Consider the following 14,526-nt stretch of genomic DNA (forward strand, 5'->3'; position numbering starts at 1 on the left):
CTGATAAATAGATCAACGGAACAAATAGAGAGCCCAGAAATTAATCCATGTACATACAGCCATGTGATTTCTGGCAAAAGTATGCAGACCTACAGTGGTGCAAGGATAATGTGTTCAATAGGTGGTGCTGGCAAAACTGAAATTAGAGCCATACCTCTCACCATATACAAAAATCAATTCAAGATGGATCAAAGACCTAAATTTAAGACCTGAGACTATGGCATTGCTAGAAGAAAACATAGTGGAAACTCCCTAAGACATTGGTGTAGGGGACAACTTCTTGAATAAGACCCCTAAACCAGAGGCAACAAAAGCAAAACTAAGCAAATGGGACTATAGCAAACTCAGAAGTTTTTGCACAGCAAAGGAAATTATCAACAGTGAAGAAAACATCCAACAGAATGGGAAAACATATTTTTCAAGCCACCTAGCTGACAAAGGATTAATACCCCAAATAAAATGAATGAAAAAAACTCAACAGAAAAACACAACCAATCCACTTGAGAAATGGGCAAAGGACTTCAATAGACAGTTCTTAAGAAATACAGTGAACGGGGTCAGTGCTGTGGCGCAGAGGGTTAACGCCCTTGCCTGAAGCGCCAGCATCCCATATAGGCACCAGTTCGAGACCCAGCTGCTCCACTTCTGATCCAGCTTTCTACTATGGTCTGGGAAAGCGGCAGATGATGGCCAAAGTCCTTGGGCCCTGGCACCCACATGGGGACCCGGAAGAAGTTCCGGGCTCCTGGCTTCAGACTGGCACAGCTCCGGCCGTTGTGGCCAGTTGGGGAGTGAATTAGCAGATGGAAGACCTCTCTCTCCTTCTCTCTCTGCCTCTCCTCTCTCTGTGTAACTCTGACTTTCAAATAAATAAATCTTTAAAAAAATACAGTGACCAACAAATATTTGAAAAAATGCTCATCATCACTAGCCATCAGAGAAATGCAAATCAAAATCCCAATAAAGATATTACCTTACTCCTTTCAGAATGGCTAAAATTCAAAATACAGAGAGTAACAAATGCTCATGAGGATGTGGAAAAGGGGAACACTTATAAACTGTTGGAATGTAAATTAGTGCAACCACTTTGGAAAACAGTGTGGATATTTCTTTAAAAACTAGAAATAGACTTTTCATATGATCCAAAAAATGTCACTATAGGGTGTATATATATATATATATATACCCAAAAGACTTAAACACAATGCACCACATTGTTTATAGCAGCACTGTTCATAATGGCCAAAATTTCCATCAACCATACTTTCCATCAATAGATTAATGGATTAAGAAAATGTGATATATACACTAAATGGAATATTATTCAGCTATAAAAAAGAATGAAATTCTATTTGCTGCAAAATCTTTACAACTGGAGGACATCAAATTGAGTGCAATAAGCCGGACCCAGAAAGACAAATACTGCATGTTCTCCCTTATACGGGGAAACTAAAATTTAAAAAAACAAACAAAAAGGAAAGAAATGTCTGTGTGTACCAGTATTTCTGCAAATATAGTTTTGTAAAGCTTTGTTTGATACTTTTGTCAAAACAATGGTTGAAAATGTTGTACTACTATAAAAAAAAAGAACTGTACACAAATGTTCAGAGCAGCATATTTCAAACTAGGCTAAAAGTGGAAACAACTAAAATATCTGTCAATTAATGAATGTATACACAGATTGTGTTACATTAAAATTGTGCATTTGAGAGCCAATTTTTGGAATGGGTGAAAGCTTCAAAAAGCAATAAAACTTCAAATGTTTTCTTAGTTTATTTTTAATGTTAAATATTAACAAGGTTTCTTTTTGAGATATACTTTAATATTTGCCATTTTTGATGTGTCAGAAAGCTTCAATGAGTTTCATCTAGAATGACGAAAAAGGGTACTAATTTTGAATATTTGCAAAACTAGTTCACATGGAGGCAACCATTACTTTAGACTATACAGAGTATATGATAAAGTACTATGATAAAGTAAGAGGCTACCACTGGGGAAACTGGGCAATGGATAGATAAGGCTTACCTCTTTTTGAAAAACTCTTATAAGACTATAATTATTTCAAAAGAAAATCGTAGCTACTCATTTTCACCTTTTAGCACTCTGATGTGCTACTTGTTTGTTTCAGATACTGTATCAACATTATCCCTTTACCTGAAAACCTCTTCCTTTTACCCATCCTGAAGAGACAAGAATTGGTGTTTACATAAATGGATGCTTAACCTACACAAACACTGAGTAATATAAGCAGTATACTACAGGTGGATCATATGGCAAGATGCACAGCAATTCTCTAGCAGTCACTGAATGGATTACATGTTTCAGTGGGAGCTATTAGTAAAATCAGCATGCAATACATTGCCCCATTTAACAGTTAGAAATTTGACGAGTTGAATTCTTGATACCATGGGTATGACACGGAGTGCAGTGCAGGATGGCCCAGGTCCTTGGGCCCTGCACCCCATGGGAGACCAGGATAAGTACCTGGCTCCTGCCATCGGATCAGCGCGGTGTGCTGGCCGCGGCGGCCATTGGAGGGTGAACCAATGGCAAAGGAAGACCTTTCTCTCTGTCTCTCTCTCTCTCTCTCTCACTGTCCACTCTGCCTGTCAAAAAATTTAAAAAAAAAAAAAGCTTAAAAAATGAATTACTGCTAAACAGTGTTCTAGTACTTCTCATATATATTTAAAAATATTATCCATGATATGGTTATATAACACTGATATATCTCATATCAACTGTTTTCAGTCACTGTATAAATTCACCATATGTTTATCAAGTTTGATGACAAGTGATTTTCATACTGAATTGTATTTGTTTTGATGTCTATTACACTTAGAACACTTCCATGTGGTGAAACACACACACACACACAAAATCTGGCTTGAGTTGATAACAAGTTCCAAAACTTGCTTCAGTAGACAGTGTTGGTTAATTCCCCAATTAAAACAAACAGAAATGATGTGAGCAGGGCTGGCTTTGGCACAACAGTTAAGACACTGTTTGAAACACGCTCATCCCCATAGGAGTGCCTGGTTCCAGTTCCAGTTCTGCTCCCAATTCCAATTACTGCTAATATGTATCCTGGGAGGCATTAGTGAAGCTCATTTACTTAGTTCTCTGCCACCAACATGAGAGACCCAGATCGAATTCCAGGTCTAGAATGGTTGTTGCAAGGATTTGGGAACTGAACCAGCAGATGGGAGTGCTTTTTCTCTCTCTGTGTGTGTCTCTCTCACACACATACACTCTCTTCTCTCTGTCTTTTTCTCTCTTGCCTTTCAAGTAATGAAATGAATAAACAGATAACCTTGGACACTGAAATAATATGCATAAATATATTGTTAGTACATCGATTCTTTAAAAGCTGTCTAAATAAACATATTATTTAGTGCATTGTTTCTGACAGTTTATTTTAATTAGAAGTTATAGGCCCCACCTAGGAAGAAGCTGAAGATGCTGTGTAGCTTTACCCTTAGAGGCTCACAGAGGCTTGTGTAGGGCTGAACCATACATGTCACTTACTAGCCATGTATATGATTAAATAAGTTACTTAGCTTCTCAATTTTCTCAAACAAAATCTGGATAATAATAGCTTCTATGGCAGTAATGTGAAGAAAATACAAAACACTAAATGTAAACTTTTTTAAAAGATTTATTTATTTATTTGAAGGCCAGAGTTACACAGAGAGAGAGGAGAGGCAGAAAGAGAGAGAAAGAGGTCTTCCTCTTTCACTCCTCAATTGGCCACAATGGCCAGAGCTGCGCCGATCTGAAGCCAGGAGCCAGAAGCTTCTTGCAGGTCTCCCATGTGAGTGCAGGGTCCCAAGTACTTGGGCCATCTTCTACTGCTTTCCCAGGCCAAAGCAGAGAGCTGGACAGGAAGTGGAGCAGCCGGGACTGGAATCAGCACCCCCACAGGATGCCAGTACTGCAGGCGGCAGCTTTACCTGCTTCCTCACAGCACTGGCCCTAAATGTAAACTTCTTAACGAGGTACATAAGCCACTTCTCCACATGTCAGCTACTGTTACTAAGCTTTCTGAGCTCCCAAAACATAGCAATACGTCCTCTGTCTATGTGTCTATGCTATACTAAGAACAATAATGCCTACTATAGTGTCTAACCAACTGTCAAATACAACACACTCCCTAAATATATTTTAATACTATGATTTCCCAAATACTACGGATTATGAAAGCTATTGTAAGAAATCTAAAAACTGCTCCTGTTTCTATTTTTAAGAACTCTGTCATTAGACCTCATTAGAAATTTGTGTATACTTGAATCCAGCAGCCAACAAATGACTACTCTGATAAGTATTTGGAGGCATTAATTGGCTCATCAAGAGGTCCCCCTAACCTGGAAATTTCTACACTTGACCTCAAGCCAACCATCCCACTATGATATAACTGATTATTACATGCATTTAACTCTATCTTGGATCAAGCCATATCATCTTAAATAATAGAAGCTTAAACAAACACTGATAGAATTACAGCCTATAAAACACAAGTTTATATTTTAAGATTTATTCATTTTACTTGAAAGGCAGAATGGTAGAGAGAGAGACAGAGATATTCCATCCTTTGGTTCACGTTCCAAATGCCTATAAATGCCAGGGCTAGGCCAGGATGAAGCCAGGAGCCAGGAACTCCATCTAGGTCTCCCATGTGGCTGATAGCAACACAAGTACAAGCATCCACCGTGTCCCAGGCACATAAGCAGGAAGCTGTATTGGAAGCACAGAGTAACCAGGACTTGAACCAGGCACTCCAAAAGGAAACTGGATGTCCCAAGTGGCAGCTCACCCTCAGCACCGCAATATCCACCCCTATTTTCATTCGTGGTACCAAGGTTAAAAGGAATTTTCTACTCTTTGTAATTTGCCCACACAAGTATATTAAATACTGACTCATGATAGAAATGGTGCACATCAAACTCTGCTATAGAACATATTCAGGAGCTGGAGCTGTGGTGAGGTGGGTGAAGCCGACATCTGCAGTGCTGGCATCCCACGTGGGTGCCAGTTCAAGTCCCAGCTGCTCCATTTCTTATCTAGATCCCTGCTAATGTGCCTGGGAAAGCAATGGAAGATGGACCAAGTCACTAGGCCCCTGCACCCACGTGGGAGACCTGGAAGAAGCTCCTAGCTGCTGGCTGCTGGCTGCTGGCTGCTGGTTCCTGGCTTCAGCCTGGCCCAGCTCTGGCCATTGCTGCCATTTGGGGAGTAAACTAGTGGATGGAAGATCTCTCTCTCTCTCTCTCTCTCTCTGAAACTCCAATTTTCATATAAATAAATAAATCTTTAAAAAATATATTCAAGGTAGGAATGACCCTATTCATATCTTGTAATATGGCTTTAGACTATAAACACCAGAGTTCACAAATAAGACCTCATAGTTTTTATCAAATTATATTAGGCAATGTAACACATTCAATATATTCATGTAATAATAGAATTATTGATATTAGTAAGAGTTTGAAAAAATGGAGAGGGTCAATGTTCTGGAAGAGGGAACAGGATCAAGCAGCATTAATTTTCTCCTCCCATCTACAATGTTTACTTCTTTTTATTGACTTCTTTATACATACGCTAAATAAAATCTAATGTCTACCTTGTTCCTTTTCATTCACGGCTGGCCTTCTTGAAAGAGTGCTCTACACACAATACCTGCATTTCCTCGCGTCTAACATAATGTTGAACCCACAGCAATTTAGTTTACATTCACCACCCAGCTAACACTGTTTTCCATGGACAACAATAATCCCCAAACTCAAAATTCTAATGACCATATTTAATCATCGCTTTATTTAACCTCTTCCAGCACCTGACCATGATGATTATTTCTCCCTTGTTAAATTCTTTGTCCTAAGGGACACCCTTCTGTCCTGTGTTCTGGCTCTCTAAGAAAGTTATCTCTCGGACTCCTGTGAGGTTATCTTAGGTGAAGTTCTTGAGAAGGATTTAGAAAATCAAGAAAATAAAAAGGCTCTTGGCGGGCCAGTGTTGTGGTGAATGGGGTGAGGCCACCTCCTTCATCACCGGCATCCCATGTGGTCACCGGTTCCTGGCCAGGCTGTTCCACTTCCAATCAAGCTCCCTGAAAATGGCCTGGGAAAACAGCTGAAGACGGCCAAGTGTTTGGGCTCCTGTACCCACAGGGGAGAGCTGCAAGAAGCTCCTGACTCCTGGTTTCCACCTGACCCAGTCCTGGCCATTACGGCCTTCTGGGTAGCAAACCAACAAATGGAAGACCAATCTCTCTGTCTTTCCCTCTCACTCTGTAACCCTGACTTTTAAATAAATAAATAAATCTAAAAAAAAAAAAAGCTCTTGAAATTCCTTTTCAAGTGTTCTGTTGTGACAGCAGGAGAAACTAGCAAAATGGTGCAAAATGCTTAGGAGAGTGGTGCAATGCTAATGATTTAGGAAAATGGACTTGTGTAACTGCATGGAGAGAAGGGAGTCCATTTGCTTCTCAGCCAGCTCCATAAACTGGTGGTGAAAACAGTAACAAAGTCGATTTTTCAAAACCATTCTTAGTAAGCAAAAAGTGAATTTTTGGCAGAGCCTGTTGTACATACTCTGAGGTTTTAAAGAAAGCAGATATTTATATGTATTACTCAGAGTTTTGTCATAAAATTTATTATCTATAAAATTAAAACCTAATTGTTTATACAGTATAGTATGACAAAGCTATACTTTTTTAGTAAAAAATGTTGCAAAGTATATATATTTATTTGTAAGACATTATCTAAAGAAAGTGGCCTTAAAGAAAATATGTAAATGGATGCATGTATGTGTATACCTCCCGTATACACATATACATAAATGCATTCACAATAAACACAGCTTCCAACAATCCAATAATGTCACCTCTCTATTCATTCTCTGACCTACTATGCTCAAGTGAGATGAGAAGAACCACCCAGGGACTGATCATCCAAGAACAGCTACACAACTCAATGACACAGGGCTCATGGAAATGCTCTCTCAGCATGCAATCAATTCTGGAAGTGTCTCTGAACTCAGACATTATACAAATGCCAGGAATTAACTATATCTCAAAAAACAGCCTCACCTTCTTATCATGCATGAATCTCTCTACTATTCTATTCTTAAAAGTTGACTCCAATCTAATCTCTCTGTAAAGTCTTTGTTGAACCTTAGGTGTACTTTTTGTAGCACTTTTTTAAAAAAAGAATTATTTATTTATTTGAAAAGCAGAGTTACAGGCCAGCACCCCAGCTCACTTGGCTAATCCTCTACCTGCGGCGCCGGCACACCGGCTTCTAGTCCCGGTTGGGGCACCGGATTCTGTCCAGGTTGCTCCTCTTCCAGTCCAGCTCTCTGCTGTGGTCTGGGAAGGCAGTGGAGGATGGTCCAAGTGCTTGGGCCCTGCACCCGCATGGGAGACCAGGAGGAAGCACCTGGCTCCTGGCTTCGGATTGGCGCAGTGCGCCGGCCTCAGCAGCCATTTGGGGGGTGAACCAACGGAAAAAGGAAGACCTTTCTCTCTGTCTCTTTCACTGTCTAACTCTGCCTGTCAAAAAAAAAAAAAAAAAAAAAAAAAAAAAAAAAAAAAACGAAAGGCAGAGTTAGAGAGAGGCAGACAGAGAGGTCTTCCATCCTCTGGTCCACTCCCCAAATGACCACAACAGCTGGCGCTGGACCATTCTGAAGCCAGGAGCCAGGAGCTTCTTCGGGGTCCCCCATGTGGGTGCAAGGGCCCAAGGATTTGTCCACCTTATATTGCTTTCCCAAGCCATAGCAGAGAGTTGGATTGGAAGTGGAGCAGCCAGGACTCTAACTGGCGCCCAAATGGGATGCCTACTCTGTAGGCGATAGCTTCGCCCACTATGCCACAGTGCTGGCCCCTTTTGGAGGGCGTTTTTAATGTATAATTAGAAGGGGAGATGTCCTCAAAACAGGGATGCACTTAACCAGCTCACCACTCACCAGAGTAATTGACTCTCTCCATTAACATATCAACCATTCCTGCCAGTATTCATTAAATGCTGATTGAACACCCATAGCTACCAGACTTTGCCTGGTATACATTTAAGCAGTTTTGTCCCATCAATTCTTCTGTATTTTTGTTGTAAAGAAAACCGCTAGCTGCCAAAAAGCATATTTTCCTTATTTCTCCTTTCTAATCAAGTCACAATTTCACCAGTTATATCATTTGCCACTGTGACATTAACTTATGTATGGGCAAGACAACTATAAACAGTTGAGAGCAAATCATTAAAATTTAGAAATGTGCACTTAGATAGCAAATAGGTATCCCTAAGTTCTCCTTCTCATTTGAAGAAGTAAACAATAAGATAGTTTATCATAATCTGTATTTTTTACATATGAAAGTCTTTGTAGAATACTGATCAGCAAACTCAAAGAAAGGCCTTAATTTACATGGCAAGTTTGACAATACATTTGTAAAAGCTTTCATTTAAAATAAAATTGTTTGAATAGTTATGCATCTTTTTTACAATCAATTTTTCCCTTTCCCCATCAATTATGCTCTTAGTCCTCTCAGATAGAGGACTTCTTCTCTAACTGTATTGCATTTTTATTGTTCATTTAGCAGCTCCTAATGAGAATGTCTCCAAATTTTTTAAAATCATTTTTAAGCTTGTGTGGGGAAAATACATAATTTCTTTTTATTTTGAAGATTTATTTATTTATTTGAAAGTCAGAGTTACACAGAGAGAGAAGGAGAAGCAGAGAGACAAAGAGAGGTCTTTCATCTGCTGGTTCACTCCCAAGTTGACCACAAAGGCCAGAGCTGCACTGATCAGAAGCCAGGAGCCAGGAGCTTCTTCCAGGTCTCCCACGCAGGTACAGGGGCCCAAGGACTTGGGCCATCTTCTACTGCTTTCCCAGACCACAGCAGCGAACTGGACTGGAAGTGAAGTAGGGAAGCATACAGGCTAAACTTGATTAGATTTGTGAACTGGAAGACCACGCCTTCGTCACTCCTCTGTGTGACTTCATCCCCTACCTGATACCTTCGCTACGCCCCTGTGTGACCTCATGCCCCTACCTGGCCACACCTGGGTGCCAACCAGCAAATCAGGTTAATTAACCACTCCCCTTTGAAAGTAGGTTAAAAGCCTGGGATACAGTGTGTCCAAGCTTCTCTTCTTCCCTGGCCTCCTGCCAGGACAGGGTTTGCTGCAGCCCTGAGCCTCCAGGGCGCATGGCCTTTGGGCCATGTGCTCTAGGCTTCCTGGCCAGATACAGGCCTAGATGCTCTTCCACGTGGCTGGTTCCTGGTGTTCTGTATGAACCCTGATTTACCTCTCTCTCTTTTTTTTTTTTTTTATTATTTTTTTATTTTTTTATTTTTTTGGACAGGCAGAGTGGACAGTGAGAGAGAGAGAGACAGAGAGAAAGGTCTTCCTTTGCCGTTGGTTCACCCTCCAATGGCCGCCGCGGAGGCGCGCTGCGGCCGGCGCACCGCGCTGATCCGATGGCAGGAGCCAGGAGCCAGGTGCTTTTCCTGGTCTCCCATGGGGTGCAGGGCCCAAGCACCTGGGCCATCCTCCACTGCACTCCCTGGCCACAGCAGAGGGCTGGCCTGGAAGAGGGGCAACCGGGACAGAATCCGGCGCCCCGACCGGGACTAGAACCCGGTGTGCCGGCACCGCTAGGCGGAGGATTAGCCTAGTGAGCCGCGGCGCCGGCCACCTCTCTCTCTTAATAAAGCTCTCACTCTCCTATGCATCTTTCTCACTAAATAAAAGCTGAAAATGTACCATTCTGCCTCCTTTATCTGTGCCGGTATTTAGAATTCTTCTCTAAATATTAGGCAAGAACCCTCTGGGGCTTATTAATATTGGGGAGTTAGTAATAAGCTCATGGTGAAATCGTATGGCACCCCAAATTCCAGTAGCATACGTGGCACCCCAGAAAGCACTTCTGGGTAACTTTAAGGGGCCACATGTATGTGCAAATTTTAAGGGGTCATGTCCGATTTCAGAAGTGGAGCAGCCAGGACTCGAACCAGCGCCCATGGGATGCAGGCATTGAAGGTGGCAGCTTTACCCGCTATGCCACAATGCTGGCTCCAATAATTTCTGTAAATGTATAGAGTTCACCTATCATCTTTGTAATTTCTAAAAATATGTTTAAAATTTGAGGTCCACATTCTTTATGAATGAGCCTTTACAGAGTACTTAGCAATCTACATACTTTAAATATTTTATTCTTCCTAATTTTTTCCCCTGTTCTACTTGGCAGAGGGTCAGAACTTGTCAAATGCTGACAATCAGATTTCTTGATGTCCAGTTTAGTGCATCTTTGGCTTTTCCCTCTTCAGTGCCCTCGATTCTGATCACGAAATATTATTACATCTTCTTTACCGTGTCAAATTTTTTGAATTTATTATCTCTTCACAAAACCTAAGCCTGAAATTCTTTCATGACAGTAAGTGCTTTGGATGAGACTCAAGAGACCTCACTGAAATATGCGTTCTCTTTTTATCATTTAGAGTCTCTTAAAAGTAATTTCATGGGACAGCACTGCAGCATAATGAATTAAGCCACCGCCTACAATGCCAGCATCCCATGGCAGGGCCGGTTCAAGTCCCGGCTGCTCCACTTCCAATACAGCTCCCTGCTAATGTGCTTGGGATAGCAGTAGAAGCAATGGAAGTGCTTGGGCTTCTGTACCCCACGTGGGAGACCCTGGAGATCCTGGCCCCTGGCTTCGGCCTGGCCAAGTCCTGGTCACTGCTGCCACTTGGAGAGTGAACAAGCAGAAAGAAGATCCCTCTCTCTCTTTCTCTCTCTCTCTCTTTGTAATTCTGTCTTTCAAGTAAATAAAAAAGTAATTTCAAACATCAAAGTTTCTAGTTATGAGACGCTAAATGTACATATATAATAGTAAATCCTGGGAATAACAGAAAGATAATTATGAGCATATATTTTTACCTGAGAAATAGCAAAAAGAAAATCAAATTTAGGTATAAAATCTTTTGGGGATAACTACACCTTAAGGTACATAAAGTATCACTTTCATATAACACACTTAAGATTAAGTCACCTATGAACTGAAATATTCTGAAACCAAAGTTTGCATTGTAGTATTTCACATTTCTTTACTACAAATGTTCAAAATACATAGTGGTTTGAAAAGATATCACAAAAAGATACTTCCAAGTCCCAACCTTTGGTATCTGTGATTGTGATTTTATTTCAAAATGGTCTTAGCAGATATAATTAAGTTAAAGATTTTAGATGAGATCAACCTGGATTTAGTGTTGGATTTAAATCCAATAAACTCCTCATAAAAAGAAAGGTGAGGGAAATTTGAGACACAAAGAGGAAGCCATGTGAAGATTTGGGCAAAACTTGGAATTATGCAGTTTCAAGTAAAGCAGCCCAGGACTGCCAGCCCCCATGAGAAGCCAGGAGGCCAACAAGGAACACATTTCTTCTCAGACTTTACGAGGACATTAACCCTGCCAAACACTGATTCTGAACTTCTGGACTCCAAAACTGTGAGAGAATAAATGCTACTGTTTTAAGTTACCACAATTTTGGTACTTGCCATGACAGAAGCTAATACAGGGCCGGCGCTGTGGCTCAGCAGGTTTAAGCCCTGGCCTGAAGCACCGGCATCCCACATAGGCACCAGTTCTAGTCCCGGCTGCTCCTCTTCCAATCCAGCTCTTCGCTATGGCCTGGGATAGCAGTAGAGGATGGCCCAAGTCCTTGGGCCTCTGCACCCACGTGAGAGACCTGGAAGAAGCTCCTGGCTCCTGGCTTCGGATCGGTGCAGCTCCGGCCATTGCTGCCATCTGGGGAGTGAGCCAGCAGATGGAAGATTTCTCTGTGTCTCTACCTCTCTCTCTGTCTTTAAAAAAATTTAAAAAAGAAGCTAACACAATATGTGATTTTTTTATATATATTTATACATTTTCATTTACATTTTTCCAAACCTGAAAAAGGACTTCCTGGACCACTATAATAGAAATCTCATGAATGAGGGTACTTCAAAATGTCTGTGGAAATGGAATTCAAACATACACTTAGTTTGGTGTAAAAATTATTTGAGATCCATGCATGTATGATGGTTCTTCAAAAAACTTCATAAAATACATACTATGAAAAAACTGTTTAAGGACTCCAAAATTTTCTTGTATCAAAATCAACTTATATTTGAATTCCATTCTTCCATGGATTTTTAGAAGCTGTCTCTCTGTTCATACAGCAGAATAAAGGAGCATACAGAAAGGAATACGAACACTAAAAAGCTTAGAAAAGAGTCTAGACTAAACTAATTGCTGTATGAACCAGTACATACAGTAAAGTGTATTAAAGAAAGACTATATTCCAAGAATTAAACTGGCAGTTTCTATTCTCAGTTCGCTCACTTTTTTAGTTATATGAACTTGGACAAGGTATAGTTAACTTCTATGAGCCATAATTTACTGCCTCATTGATATAACTTTAAAAAAGTGCTCCTTCATTATACAGTTGTGAGAAAGAATTGTTTAAAACTTTACACATAATCTGTGTTTAAAACTTAACACTTTTGCTGTGTTAAAAACTTTACACATTTTCTGAAACACAATAAACACAAAAGAAATATATTGGAATTAACTTTTCCTAACTGATTATCTAAAACTTGATCCTTTATGTCAGATATAAATTTCCATGAGATTCTTTAGAAGCTAGCCTGATCTGGTCTCTTTTCTCCAGGGACAGCTGCTTTGATTTTAAAGAGTCTCACCCACAAAACTGATATTAAAAAATTTTCCCCAATTAGGAAACAGCTTTCTTCTATATTTAACTGAGTTCAATATTCACTTTACTAACACAAAGCATGAAGGGCTTCTTGTCCTAAGTTATACTTAATTTTGTTTCACTCTTTCGCAAGTGACCATCTCCTGAAGGTAGTCCACTACCTCTCTTGGCGCCCATGACTCTCCATCATTCTAATACACAAAAACGTTTATGAAAATCTCTGTGCAGATCTTTTTAGGATAATCAATGCTGAGAGACACCTACACAAAGTTCTTTTCACATTGATACCTATCACGTGAACAGTATTTCAGAGTACAGTCCACACCAGAACACTGGAGCATTCTTTTCCTGATAAAAATCATTTCCCTATAAACAAGGTGTTCACTGCTGGAGCCAGCACCGTGGCATAGAAGGATAAGCCTCTAACTGCAGTGCCCTCATCCCATATGAGTGTAAGTTCATGACCCTGCTCCCTGCTAATGTGCCTACTAAGGCAGTGGAAGATGGCCCAAGTCCTTGGACCCCTGCCATACATGCGGGAGACCCAGAAGAAACTCCTGGCTTAAATCTGGTTCAGCCCAGGCCACTGCAGCCATTTGGAGAATGAACCAGTAGATGGAAGATCTCTCTCTCTCTCTCTCTCTCTCCTTCTCTGTCTCTGTATCTTCACCTTTCAAATAAATAAATAAATCTTCAAGAAAAAAAAAAAAAAGGTGTTTACTGCTATTTTACAATATGGACACTGAAGCTTATGGAAGTCTAATCAATTGTCTGTTACAGTGCTATATTAGTCTACTGTATAATGTTCATTAAGTCTTTATTATGCACAAAGTCAAACAAATGTACAGAAGACAGAAAAAATAATAAACCCACAGAGGATATTATAATGATTTAATTTTAGTTTCCCAAATTTCCCTAATGAGGTAACAAATACACATTTCCAGCCTTAGTTTAAAGTAAAGCAAAATTTAAAATATATATTATCTCTTACAACAAAGAGATGGAAGGGAAAACCAGAAAAGATATTATAGGATGGATGTCTTCCATCCAACTCATTCTGTCTCTCAACCCACAAAGACAAAGAGAATAAATGAATAAATGTGTCAACGAAACTTATTGATAAGGCATGATCTAAACAGCAAGTCTCTGAAAATTCACTGGCAAAGGTAAAGCCTAAATTTGCATAAGCCTAAAGACTACATTTCATATAAAGACACTTTAAGCCAAGTATCTGCTCTTAAGGTGATATTCAAAGGAAGTTGCTCTTAAAAGTGTATAGTGGTACCATAAGAGAAAAAGTCTTTAAATAGAAAAAAAAGAGGGGGGATAACAGTTTTCTCCTATTTGTAAAGAAAAGCAATCATCATTAGGTAAATAATAAGTTAAATATTCTTAGGAGTAAATTACCATTTTTACCTACAAAAGGAATAAAAGAGAAATTTTTTTCGCTAGTAGTCACCATTAAGACGGTTACACTCAACTGACATGTCAGTGAAAAAAAGAAAACAAATTCAGCTAAAATATAAGGAAATAAAATGGGCAAGAGTTAATGAAGATGCAGAATTTCAACAAAAAATGAAGAGATATGAAGAGAAGGGGAGGATGGAAAGCACTTCAGAGAAAAGCTACATTCTTAATAACTCTTCTGAAACCAGCCTGGCACATCTACTAGAAAATTAGGAGTGATGATAATTACAAACATATTTTAAACTTACTTTTGTACAGCTATTAAGAAGCAATTACAATTCGGAAGACTCTTCTCAGATGCAGT

General features: G+C 39.9%; 1 protein-coding gene across 7 annotated transcripts in view; it reads right to left on the reverse strand.

Annotated features, from left to right (window-relative positions):
• Positions 1-14,526, reverse strand: part of GULP1 (GULP PTB domain containing engulfment adaptor 1) — a 311,569-nt gene that overhangs the window by 247,150 nt on the left and 49,893 nt on the right. The window lies entirely within an intron of this gene.

This window comes from Oryctolagus cuniculus, chromosome 3 (genome assembly GCF_964237555.1).
Source record: "Oryctolagus cuniculus chromosome 3, mOryCun1.1, whole genome shotgun sequence".
NCBI lineage: Eukaryota > Metazoa > Chordata > Mammalia > Lagomorpha > Leporidae > Oryctolagus > Oryctolagus cuniculus.